This window comes from Struthio camelus, chromosome 9 (genome assembly GCF_040807025.1).
Source record: "Struthio camelus isolate bStrCam1 chromosome 9, bStrCam1.hap1, whole genome shotgun sequence".
NCBI classification, from domain to species: domain Eukaryota; kingdom Metazoa; phylum Chordata; class Aves; order Struthioniformes; family Struthionidae; genus Struthio; species Struthio camelus.
In genome coordinates this window covers 24,849,722-24,863,296 of record NC_090950.1, presented here as the reverse complement: position 1 = coordinate 24,863,296, position 13,575 = coordinate 24,849,722, and the positions used below count along the sequence as shown (strand labels likewise).

The 13,575-nt window shown below is 42.5% G+C and overlaps 1 protein-coding gene across 1 annotated transcript in view; it reads left to right on the top strand.

The window, feature by feature from the left end:
- Positions 1 to 2,033: 2,033 nt before the first annotated feature.
- The window catches only part of PIK3CA (phosphatidylinositol-4,5-bisphosphate 3-kinase catalytic subunit alpha), a 50,010-nt gene continuing 38,468 nt past the window's right edge, over positions 2,034 to 13,575 (top strand). Inside the window, exon 1 of the mRNA XM_068955053.1 lies at positions 2,034 to 2,166. The gene's annotated coding sequence lies outside the window, so the exon portion shown is untranslated. The remainder of the gene's footprint in view (positions 2,167 to 13,575) is intronic.

The following is a 13,575-nucleotide window of genomic DNA, read 5'->3' as shown; positions in this document are numbered from 1 at the left end:
CGGGGCCCGTCCCCCCCGCCCCGGCGTGGCGGGGAACCGCGCTGCTGAGCGCCGCTCGGCAGCCTCGACTTGTCTCTTTATTTTTCCCTCTTTTTTCTCTTTTTTTCTTTTTCTGTGCAACTTGATCCGAGATTGAGCACGTCTAGCGGTTTCCTCCGTTCTTCCCCAGTCCCCAGCAGTCACGGTTCGACCCCGCTTGTGTTGGGGCCACGTTAGCCAAGCGCACCGCTCCTCAAACCACCTTGCGGCCTCGCTGCCTGCGACGTAGCGTTCGCAGAGAAGCTTAAAAGTAGCTCCCAGCCTTACCTAACTGCTCGGTCGAGTCCTGCGTCGTGTGCCCACAAGGTGCTGGGATCTTTTTTGCTACTGCATCTTCTGTTCTTAACCGTAAAAATCGCCAGTTAACCTCAATCTGTATATGTGAACGCCTTCAGTTTATATTATTCACGCTATTCGTAGCCCAAGTAAGCTCATTTCCCTCAGAGCCACCCAGGGTGGCAAGGCAGGCCTTACGCTTGCGGATGGGCCATCCTGTTCCAAAGCGTTATGGTTTGTATCAATCTTCTCCTGGGACAGGAGGCAATGGGAAAGAACGGAGGAGTCACTACAACTGCACTGTCTTTGTAACCGTGGCCAAGACTTCAGGGTTTGTGGTTGAGATCACCCAGCTCACTTGGGAATTCATCAGTTAGCCACGCCAATTGCTGAGGTTTTTCCCTAAGATCTTAAAAAGACCCTGAGCGCAGATCACTGCAAATCTGAATCACAAACCGTGGTGGTTTATAGCAGACGCAGCAAACGGGCAGTTTACAGCCACGTGCATTATTTACCCCGGTATTTTTTGTTATGGCCTGGGGAGGCTCGGGCTTTCTGACCCACGGCTCAGAGTTAGCTGCAGCTAACTTGTGAACTAAGCTTGTGAATCAGACCCCAGCGCTGGGGCCATGGGGCGCTGCCTCGAGGAGGAGACTCCCTTGGTGCTGTCACCACATTCAAATCTGGCCCCAAAACTTGCTTATGCTATCTTTCCTCTTAAGAGGAGGATAAATATCACCAACAAAAAGGGGAATGAATCACCCAGATACCTTACTGATGAATCATGCAGCTTATCCTTGTCACCTCCTTCCTACTATCATCTCAAAATACTCCTCGCTTGTCCTGTCTTGTTGACTGTCCCACTAAGCTGAACAGTCCAACACTCATCTCCCAGACCCTGACACAACAAAAGCGAATGGTAGGCATTTTATTTATTAAATTATCTCCTTTTGCTTTCTCATTCGTAAGGGTATTCAGTACGTCTACTCATTTTTAACAAATCACTAGCTTCTCACACGGCAACTGGACTCCCTCAGTAGCTCAGCTTTTCGAAGGCGGCCTCAAACGTTACTCACGATCAAACTGGGGAAACGGACAACGCTGCCCTGAGCGACGCCAAACCCGCTCTCCCGTGCACTGCGCCTGGCAGGGTCCCGAGCGCAGCGCAGCAGCACGGCCGCTGCAGCCACCAGCGGGGCCGGGAGCCGGCCGGGGCGCCCGCCGGCGGCGGGTACGCTCACTTCCAGGGCAGCCCGCCTCCAGGGGTCGCCGTTTCGCCAAGCAAACGGCACCACCGCTTCCCACCACGCGAGGCGGGAAGCAGTTTTCCGCTCCTACAGCGCCGCCGCCGCTGTGGGCGCGAACCGCCGCCCGTTAACGCCGCGCACTGCACCCGCCGTCGGGGCGCTTACCGCGGCCTCATGGCCGCTCGCCGGCCGCTGCCGCCCCCACACGAGGCCGGGGGGGGGGGGGAAACAACCGGCCGTGACGTCACGCCCCGCGCGCCCCTCTCCCCAACGGCTGCCGGCCGCGCGTGCGCGCTGCTCGCCACCGCTCCCACCGCCCCCCACTTCCCCCTGCGCGCCGCCCTTCCACTTCCGGCCGCTGGCGCCATCCCCATCCGGGGTCAGGCTCCGCTCCCTTCCTGTTATTGCCGTGCGGGAGGCGGCTCTCGTGGGGGAGCGGCGGGGCCGCGCAGCGCCGGGCTGGGCCGGGCCGGCGGCGCCGCTTCCGCCCGCGCCCAGGGGACGCGGCCACCCGCGCGCGCGGGGGGCGTAGCGGCGGCAGCGGCTGGGGTCGGCGGAGCCCGCGGCAGGGCCGCGCCCGTCGGGGCCCGGCGCGGCTGCGGAGGTGAGTGCGGCGCGGCGGCGGCCGCCGCGGGGCCTCCCCCGGCCGCGATGGGCCCCGCTGGGCGGTGCGGGGGGCCGGGCGGCGGAGGGCTCCGCGGCCCTCGGGGCTTGGGGCGCGGCCCTGAGCGGCTTCGCCGAGCGAGGCGGGCTGGCGTCTGGGTTCGGGGGTCCCCCCCCTCGCAGGGGGGCGAGCGGGGAGAAAAGGGAGAAACAAGCCTAGCTGTTTGTTGCTTTCAAGCGTGGCTTTTTTTTTTTTTTTATGTCTGTCACCCATGGGTTACTGCGTGTTGCTCTTTATTTGTTTTGTGATAGCAGCTGATGGCCAGTGGGGTGGAAATGTTTTGAAGGGGAGAAGGAAGCGGGGTGAAAGGAAAAAAAAAACAACAGCAACTGAATATGCTCTGTCTTGATGTAAGAATTGTAGAAGACATGCCGTGATTTCTGTGAGGAAGTATGTTATTTTTCAAGTGCAGAAATGTAGACATTCTCTCTAAAAATGCCTTTGCACTTCTTGCAGCGAAGTGTGTGTAGGCTTACGGGTGAGCTAGCTAATGACTCTGGTAGCAGAACCTCTTCCAGCTCGGTGTTGGCCTGGGTCAGTGGTGTTCTGATCTGTTTCCACTGGCCTATTTCATGCTCTCTGAAGATATTTGTATTGCAATTAAAAATGAAATTGCTGTTTCTTACTAGCATTTATGTACTTTTTTAATGTTCAGCCTACCAGAACTCTTTCACTAAATTAATGCAAGCAGCATGGTTGTTTTCTTTTGGGGGTTTTGTTGCTTTTTTCACTATTCTTAAAGTTATTAAGTTATTATTTTGTTGTTCTAATGGTACTTACTTCTCTGTAACTTTTCTTAACACGATTTCTTGTTGACCTCAATAACATGGTGGAACAGAGGTGGTTTTATAAGCAGTGCATGTTCAGAATAAGCTTAAGGAAAGTGTATGCTTAAAAGTGAAAAGTTCTGGTTATGCAACTTGAGTTACCTCTACAGCTCTGTTCTGCAGGGAGCTTCTAGAGAAGCAGTAAACTGAATTCTGGGCCTGGATTTCCTAGCAATTAAAATAATAGGCATAAAATTGAGTTCAGGATTGTGTTCTGTTACCTGCTTGTACTCTTTCCTCCAAGCTTCAAGCTGTAGCAAGGTTTTGAGTTGTTCATTGTGGCTAATGATGAGCAAGTTCCTAACTTTATCTAAATCATTATTTATCCCTCTTGATCCACTCCATCACCGTTAACTTAAAGTGATGGTGCGGTAGTTGTTGCTGCAGTTGCTTCAATACTGTAGTTCTGTAGTACAGTATTATAATCAGAGTCTGCCTCTTGTTGTGCTTAAACATGATTAGTTCCCAGGAATATTCCATTACCTAGGATGATGGGATTTAATGGCTTATCTGCTGCAGGGAACTGACTAGATAAGGAGTTTTATTTCGGAACAGCTTGTGAATATCAAGTTTCACAATAAATAACTTTGCTGTGGCTATTGTTTCACAATAAACTTTTCCAGAGGAGTTACTTGGAAGCATATTTTAGCCTGTATCTCCATGTAGACAAACCCCATAGCAGCTGAGCTTATAGTGGTTACAGAAGAACTTATGAAACCGCACATGTTCTGTATGTGTGTGACCCATGAGGTATTCTGCTCTTTCATTAAGAGAATGAATATAGCAGCTCCAGAGCTGCAATTGCAATTCCTCTGTTGGAGTAGTGTCCTGTTTCTTATATGTCTTAACTTGATGTCTGTCTTTGCAACTTGGAGGCACTGTTTCATATTTTTCGGTGAGAGCTGTAATACTGAGTTGAGCACACCAATCCCTGCCTAGACGTTTAGCTGTTCTGCCCCTTCAAACTGTCTTTCTGTTAATGGCAAAATTGTTTTGCTTCTTGTTATTGTTTACTTCCACTGATAATGAAACTGAAATGTAGCTGAGCTGTTTACAAAGCAATTGTACTTTACTGGAAGTCATAAAGCCGTCCAGGACTTAGTTAACTGTTTCTCTGACGGTCAGGCTATTGCTACTTCAGAAAGCAGATGGGAAATACCTTTTCTCTGCATAGTTGACTCTTAAAATTTGCTGGAAGCTTTAGAATGCTATTTTCTGCACCAGGCAAAGGTTTGATACTTAACCATCACACTCTCTCTTTTACAAGGTCATGTGGATCGTAAGAGGTGTCCTGCTGCTGGAAGAAAATTACCCCTTCAAAAAGTGTTATGGGGGAAGAATGAACTTCTCCTGAGCACAGTTGCTTCTCAGATTCAGATACATGCTTTTTTTAATGGCTTGGTTGCGTGTAATACAATTTTGAACACCCTTGATGATTGTCATAGTTTTAACTTGGACAATGAAATTTAAGGGTGTTTTTTTTTTTTTTTTAATAAAGGGCTAAACAACGTGCTGAAGGCTGTCATCTAGTCTGCACAAACTTTTTCCTAAACTTTTCTATGTAGAAAGGCGACTTATTATCTAGGCTTCTGAGCTTCTGGTGTGGGTGGGTTCTCTCAGTATCAAATATCTGAACACCTTTCAGGTATCGGTCATCTTCAAATGCAAAATTGTTGCCATTGCTTTTTGCTTGTTTGGGGGGAATGGAAATTGGGATGTGCATGGATGAGTTCCTAATTATGTAAGAAATATCAGCATCTGGTACAGCTAGGAGTCAGATGTAGATTTGCTATGTCTAGTGCAGAATGTTAACTATAACCTTTCTTAACCTCCTTAATTAACAGGATACATGAAAAATGTTGATTATTGCTTGGGTGGGGGGAAGCTAAGATTTTTTTTTTTAATTTTGATACTGATGAGGAAATACTCAAAATTTTTATGATTTGTAACTGGAACAAGAATAGTACTGCAAAATTAGTCTTTCCGCTTTAGTCTTAAAATCCCATCTAAAGCTGAGTTTTGTGTTATTACTTAAGGCTTTATAATTACTGGAGAAACTCTGAAGTGCAGTGATTGTCACAGTTGAGAAAAATATGCTGTGTGTGCATTGTTTAGCGTGCGTGGTTGAGTTGGAAGAGGAGCATTAGGGAGAGAATAAGTTTATTTGTACTTTGGCCAAGCAAAGAAAACAGACTCGCAGCTTGAAGTGCAGGCTGAGGTAGGCTAGCTTTTCTGACCTTCCTCAGCGTTTTATGCACTACGTTCCATATTTCTAAGAGTTTTATCTCTTTTTTTTTTTTAAAAGCCAGACATAAAGTTGCTCCAAGTCATGGTGCATGTCTGAAGCTGTAGCTATGACTAGAAGAGGCAACAAAAGTATTTACGCTGAAACTGGACCTTTGAGTTGAATGTATCACGTCAAAGAGTTGTTACAAGTTTTTCTTTGTAGTGTTACAATCCAAATTTGACCAGCTAAGAGAGAAAATGATTTGTTTTGCTTGATGTCTATTTGGACAACAAACGTGTTTGAAGTGTTTTGAGTGCGGGGTTGGTCCAGATCACCTCCAGGGATTCCTTCCAACCTAAACTATTCTATAATTCTGAATAGTTAATTTTTTTTTTTTAACTGGGAGGGTGAGGGAAAATTGAAATGGCAAAAAAAAAATCCCTTTTGCGTTGTGTTTTCCTAAATTGCGTGAGTAAATTTATGGACAAATGAAAATACTCCAGACTGTATACTGCCTATATAATTCTGTATCTATCTTCTCAGTCTAAGCAGTATTTACCTGTCCTGCAAGCAAGGTAACTTTATATTTTCTACAGCATGCTTCTCATCTAGAAGAGTATTGTTCTAGTTAATTCTGGATGCAAACTTTGTGAAAGCTAGTCGGTTCTGTGTATTTCAAACCAAAAACGTGAGGGACAGCAGAATTTATCGTTTGTGTTCTCTATTACTAGCTTTGAGAAAAGCTAGTTAAGTTGTTATAAGCTAGTTACGTTGTTAAATGGAGGGGAATGAAAACACTTGGCGTGCATGATTGACCAAGTATACTTACTGGGAATGTTGATACTCTGTTCTTGAAAAATTATATTCCAGTACCTGACTCCTAGGCACGTGAAAAAGAAAGGTAAAGAGACTAGCTTACCTTCACAAAACTGAAGGTAAGAGAATGATGGAAGACTTGTGGGGCTTTGGTGTGTTGCTACCTTGCAACAATAGAAGTAAGTTACTAGTTATCTGGTAGTCTGGTTCGTGAGTTTAAAACAGTTAGATCGAACATAGAATTCTAGGTTCAACCATCTCTTTCATGTGCCTTTACTATTTACAAGTAGAAGGTTAGATATACCTCAAAGAGGTGGTGTAGTGTTGGTCTACTGATAAGATGTTTTCTTAAACTAACTTATATCCCCCTTTATTTCATATAGGGAGACTATTTTTCTCTGGCAGTTTTGCTTACAGCTTCTGATTAAAGGAATACCTACAAATGTAACTTCTGGGGGTTGTGAACCACCACTTCAGCATGTTTGTCAGACATAGGAGGCTTACTGAATCAGCTCAGACTTACTGTAAAGTTCCCTGAAACTTTGAGACAGCTGAGTCACATTATTGGCTGTACATTATGATCCTCTTCTAAGGCAAAGAAATGCAGAAAAGCATCCTTTTGGTGTTTTTTCTCAGTCCAAAGCAGAAAGGAAGGAAAGAGAACTTGAAGGTTGCCTCCTAGATTGTACACGTCTAAAAACTTATCTGTGGTTAAGACTTAGCTATGTGAGAGTTGATACTTTTAATAATGAGTATGGGAATAACAAGAACAAGTATCTTACCATTGCCACATGTCCAAAGATACTTGAATTATTCAATATGCAGTATCTTATTCTTAGGCTGTTCCTGTTGGGGACATCTAGAGGGAGGTATTAACAAAAGAAATGCAAAAGTGAAATGTAGCGCAGTTCAGGTGGAATTTTGTCTGTCTTCATGCAAAGGCATCTGCAGATGAGCTTACTGCCCAAGGCCGGGTTATAAAAAAGCAGACAATGCTCGAAAGTTTTTCCAAATTAGCTATTTCTAGCACTTCAGAGTGAAAGAATGCACTGTCCTTATTCAGCCCATAAAATAAAGATATTGATGTTTCAGAAGAATGAGAAGTCTTTTGCTGGTATTTAATATGGTGATGAATGCCTCGTACTCAGTGGGTTCCAAGACTGTTCCTCATCATAATTCTTGCTGCTAACTTGCATCATAGTCCTTCCAGAAGCATAGACTAAACCTAGATCTTCTGATCAGGTTGCGGTTGTTATCTGGGAAAAGAGCGTCTTAATGGATCCACTGTTTAGCCCTGAGTCCTTGTGGAGTACGTTACTTCTGCTTTATATATATATATGTATGTATGTAAATATACACATGCATGCACACGTATATAGAAGATAAGATATTCGTTGTTGCAACCTAATTCCTTCTTTCAGCTATTAGCAGTCAAAAAAGAAACAAGCAGTTCTTGAACGTCTTCAAAATGGAAGAAGCCTTGAGTGGTATAGGGAGAAGAAGAAAATGCTCAAGATACAGTACTTTGCCTGAGACTAATCAGACATAAGTAAAAATACCTGTGTTCTGTAATCAGATGCAAGTGAACTAAGCACTGAAAATACGATACTGCAGGCACAAAGAAAGTAAGAATGAGCAGAGAGCAAAGATGAGTTATCAAGCAAGCAGAGTGGAGATGCATTGTTTCTTTCTCAAACTTAACAACTGTATCTTGTATGGTATGTTGTTGTCGTACTTAGATGCTTGTGCCATTTAAGTAACTTTTCATTAAGGCCAGAGAACACTTAACTGGGCTCCTGACAGCAAACATGGTTTTGACGATTACCGTTAATAACACTAACATGAGGAAAAGTTTCTAGGTAGACCTCCCTTTGGAACAGGGAAAGGAAAAACTTCCGTTCCAAATAATACTGTAAAATATGATTTTTGTGATCACTGAACAGCTTTGGTTATGTAACAAATCACTCATTCTCTGTAGACTGCTTTTGTGTTCTTGTTTCCAGCTATGACCACAGTATCAGTAAATGCTATGGCTGAATTATAAAAGTGGAGATGATGCTAATGAAGCTGAAAATTTCTCTTCTGACAGATTTTAAAAGGTTTATATGGATTTGAGCAACCATATCCACTTAAGTTTATCAAGGCAATCTCCACTGATGGGAGGAAAGTGATTAATACAATGTGTGTCATCTTCTTGCAATGACATGCTGTCACCTCTGTGAAATCTCCTTCAGTTTTGCCACCAAGTACTGTAGAAGAGCACTTGTCCCAGGAAAACCTCTAGTGTTTAAGTGAAAGAGCTAATTTTTAACGAGACCCAGGCAGCTTGAATAACCTTGATTGCAGTGTGTAATTGAGAACGTGTCCAGAAAGAGTGCCTGTGAGTGGCATTCTTAACTTAGCAAGTCCGTTACAAAGATTTTGATTTTTTTTTTTAAATAAGGTAAGTTATTTTTGTGCTTTGGTGAAAAATAGTAACGTGTAGTTGAGATGCTCTCATTGCAGAGAGTATGCTCAACCAGTTCTGTGAAGTTCTTGATATGTGGCAGACATAGTCTCGATTACAACGTTGAGGTCCGCTTTTAAAGTAGCACTGCAGTATTTTGTTTGTGTTTGACTGCTTACTGGGGTTGTGGTTAGTAAAATTCTAAAAACTTGCCTTCCTCGTCAACTTGCTCTGAATTGGAGGATAAAGCACTGGTGTAGCTATCATTGCTCAGCAGCCCTCCATTGATCTCTGATAATCTCCAACTTTGGAATATTTTGACCTGTAGAGGAAGATGACATAACTGCTGCAAAGAGATTAAGGATGAAAATGGGAGCCAGTGAACATTGATGTTGCATAGTTTATATATGACGAAAAGGAGAACAAAAGCTATTCCTACATCTGGAAATTCTGCTGAAATGTATTGTCAAATTACTTTGTGATCTAGCTCTTCAACTTCCCTTTCATCACCCCTTTGGCAAGCCTTTCATTGTGTATCAGCAGACAGGATAGCATCGCACGGAACTGCAAGGTGATATGAGAAGTGTAATCGTGATTGCCACTTCTAACCTTTCATTCTTATTGTCCTAGTATATGGGCAAGTTCTTAAATATATATATGTAAATAAAAGTTATGATATATCCACTCTTCCCTAATTGGTGTTTGTTTGTTTTTTTTTTTTTTATAAATTGAAAATAAATCCATGCCATTTAGGCTTTCATAATTTTCTGTTCTATCCCAAGGTTTAAGTTTACCAGGCTGAAAATGTCTTTTTGAATATAAATATCTACAGTAACCTTAACAAACTATTCCCAAAGAACCTTGTATTAAAAGTACTTCCTTGCTTGTGCAGATGTATAACATAATTTTAATAGCAGTGAGTGACAACCAACAGTATCTCTGTGCGTGTTTTTTCCTTAAAGAAAACTCTACCCTTTTCAAGTTGCCTATCACTACTATCCCTCTAAAAGGGAATTGTAGTGATAGGCTACATGTGCCATAGTCACAAAACATTTAACTTGTTACAGATATGAAAGTGACTTTTCAAGCAAGGAAGCTTAGAAACCTTTACGTTACTGTGTAGATGTTGCTAATGCTCATTGAATAAATACCTATGAGCTTATGTCACTTTCCTCTTTGGAAAGTTCATGTTGCTTGTAAATATTTTCTATTTAGGCAAATATTAGCAGTTTTTCAGAGATAGTAAGTGCAAATTGCTGCTATCCTGACCTCATCAGAGAAACAAACTGAGTAACAGCTTGAAGTATAGAAAAAGAGATGCACCATTAACAAGCTTAATAGCTCAGTAGCCGGCACTTGCAGTAGTGCTTTAGCATTTGCAGAACATATGTTTTGTAGAGCAAATGCTTCTACCAGACGTATACAGAAATGACAAACATTGGACTAAACAAGCTGAAGAACTGTCTGTCACAGTTTACCGTAACTATTTTTTTATACTTCAGACTGAAACAGGCAGGCCGTAATGACATACATAGCTGCAATGAGTGATGTTTGTTTGCACTGCTTGAAAACACATCTTGCAGATATGTTAGTGTCTCAAAAGTCAAATTGTTGCTTTGGAGCTTAACCTGCAAATGCGGAGGGAAGACCTATTTGGCAGGAGCTTAGCTGGGTCACCGCATACAGCAACAGTAAAAAGAACTTCAAGTGACAGGGAAACTAGTTTCTTTGTACCTTATATGCAGCAGTCGCGTTTGCTTGCAGAATTGGTAATTATAACTTGTCAACCAGTGTTGTCCCTCCTAGAAGACCCACTCTCCTGAAGCACCTAGGGGCAACACCCCTAATAAATCCATGCCCTTTAGGTGGTGAAGTCCCATAGGAGCATGTATTGGTGTTAAATGCTTTGTAGCTGCACAGCATCCTGCTGTGCCCCTCACACGCTTGGTGCACAAGGGTAAGCAGTACAGCCTCAGTCTGCTGGTGTAGTCAGTAAAGGCTTCTTAATGCTTATGGAAAGTACTTAATACTTATGGAAAACTGTTAGTGCTCACCTTCCAGCAGGCTTATCATACATGAATAAATACCTAATTCAGTACAGTTGACTGACTTTGTATCATGTACAAATCTACTAGGGAGTCATGCTTTGTTATTTTTAACTGACTTTTGAAAAGCCACAGACCTTCCCTGTGGTGAGAATAGGTTGTGTAGAAGTAGGCAGCTACCAAGGAGGGGCCAAGCTACTCGCCAAGAACTGGATTTGTTTGCCAGCTATCTTATTTTACATCTGTATAGAGCAATTCGTTTTGGCTGTTCATAGTGCAAGAAGATCCAGCAGAATCTAAATTTTTCATCTAGGTAACTCTAGCTTTGTATTAGCTCTGTCACAAGCTACCTTCCCTCAACAAATAATTTTGTAAAGTGAATTAAGGAATACCTCAATGGAATTTTTTTTTTTTAACTTGGGAGCTTAAAACAAAAAACTACTTCCATGCTTCTTACTGAGGTGTGTGGATCCTTACAAACGTTCTGTCAAAAGTAAAATTGCATCCTCTTATTTCCCAGTAAATAAAACAATGGTTTTTGCTAGGGGAATCCAGTGACTCCCTGCAAACTAGATCTCTATTTCTACATATGCTGTTTGGCTTATGTAGGAGTCGGGGAAGAGAGCGTTAACAGAAAGCCAGTTTATGTTTGAACTACAGAACAGAAATTGCTCTCTACCAATTCAATGTTCTCTGTACTTGATATTAAAAATTTGCAAAAAATATGCTATTCACTCCCATCCCAAAACTGAATTTTTACGTGTCAGTTGCGTTACAGCCCTGGAGTAGTTCTTTCAGGATGGAAAATTTCTTTAAAATCCTTTTAAAATTGCTCTCAGACTTCTTTCTAGGAAGTGTGAGATGGGAAGTACATCATATGCTGTAAATCAAAATCTTGGAGCTTGATGTTTTTTCGATCTTCCCTTTGTAGTAAAGGAAAGGCTTACAGGGTGGGTCTTTTGAGTGAAGTTAAATGTCCGTTAGTAAGCAGAAGTTGGCCTTACCTCAGCTGAGTTTTCTTATGAACGTGTGCATTTCTCTCTTGGTGCTCTCCATCCAAGTGAGCTGGTCAGATGGACGTTATAGCTTGCACCCTATTGATAATTTTGCTAGGCAAGTTGACCTAGCTTTCTTGTGGTACATAGACAAGCTAAGCTGTTTGAGGACTGCACTACCTCCAGTGTTTTACTGCAGTTCTTTCCCTGCCCTTCTAGGTATGGGTCATGGTAGAAGAAATTTTTGTTTTTTCTAGTAGAACTAGGGACTCATCTTATTACAGCAGAGAGGTCTGCTTCTAAGAGCCACAGTGACGTGCCTAGGGAAGATCAGCACCAGGAATGTCCTGATAACTTGAGTTCCAGCTCTGCTAGATGGTTGTTTGCATTAGGTAAAGATTCAGACCAGGCCAGAAGGCAGAGCACCTGGATTCTCTCTGCTCTGCTCTGACTTCTTGTCCTTGTCCGTGTGCCAGCACTTCCTGTTTTTGAAGATCCTGTTTACTGTCTGGGTTCCAGATATCCCAGGAAGGTGGGAGGATGGGAAGAAACATAGAAAGAGGAGTAAACAACATTATTTAAGGTGGAGATGCTTTTTTAGCATTTGCTACCTGTTTAATCTAGCTTCATGAAAGAAACCCTAGAATAATCTTTTATTTTCCTTGTCTTCTACTAATTTCCAAGAGCACTAGAGGATTTTTACATGAAAAAAATGAAAGTGAAGCCTTTAGTGTTTGTAGCATGGAGAATACAGTTCGGGATGTGCTTTTACTTCATATTACCTCTGGTACATATGGTAAATGTTTGTCACCCATATGAAACAGAGTATTAAAGAAAGATATGTAGTCAAAGGGAAACCTTATAACTTATTTCTAACAGTACCAAATGAGCTGCGTTGCTCAGATTGTGTTGCCTATCTTTAAGGCTTTTGACTTCAGCAGCTTGAAAGAGTTGGAAGTGCTGGTCACTGAGCTTTGGAGCGCGCACCTAGCTGTGGTAGAGCAGCTCTGCCAGGACACAGTCAGATGGGAGAATAACGTTCAGTCAGATGGGAGAATAACGTTCATCCAGCTGCGTGGCGAGCCAAACTAAGGACTGAAATAGAATGAGTGAGCAGAAACGTGAAACGTCAGGAGAGGATATTGCCTTTCAAATTCTTCGTTGTGGTTTATGACTACTGTTTTCTCTGAATACAAAATCCTGCCCATTGAAGTAAAGCTGGAAGTGGAACTGTTGAATGATTTTGGATTCAAAAATGAAAAATTATTTCTAGGCTTCCCTTTGTTTACAAATATTTTTTTAAAAATCTGTTTTTAACTGGGAGAGAATGTTCTAGGACAGACATTCTGCTCTTCGTATGTCATAGGATCCCTAGAGGAAAAGTACACTTATAGTGGGAGTTGTAGAGGTCACCAGCAACTTGCAAATGTTTCTTTCTCATGATCTTGTTTTCATGGCTCCCAGATAAACGATACGTCTGCGTGGATGGGGGAGGATGAGCAAGAGGATTCGAACATAATCTGGTGTCACAACCCTAGAACTTACAAAGATTTGTGTTTTTCTTAAGTTTCAGGATCCAACAACAGTAAATTTGGGGGCTTTGAGAAGTCTCTTTTTTAAACTGTGCAGTCTATTTTCATTTCAGATGTTTGATATTAAAATTTTTCAGCAGCAGATACTTCCCCCTCTCCCGACATTACTTTATGGCGAGTTCTCTCTTCAGGATGATCTCCCCTTTGATTTTACTCGCGGTCTCTGAAATTCACTACAACCACAATAAAAGAGTATTGTAGTCTGAAATGAAACAAATATCTGCACATAAGATAAATATTAGAAAGAAACAATTCTGAAGCACGGTCGGCCCACGTTCTCATACGTAACTAAGCTAAAATTTAGTTTTGCTCATTTCTGACAAAATTTCATTATGCAAGAAAAAAATACTGTATTTCTGCTATCCGGCCAATTCTAAAGATGCTTCTACAGAGACTGCAGT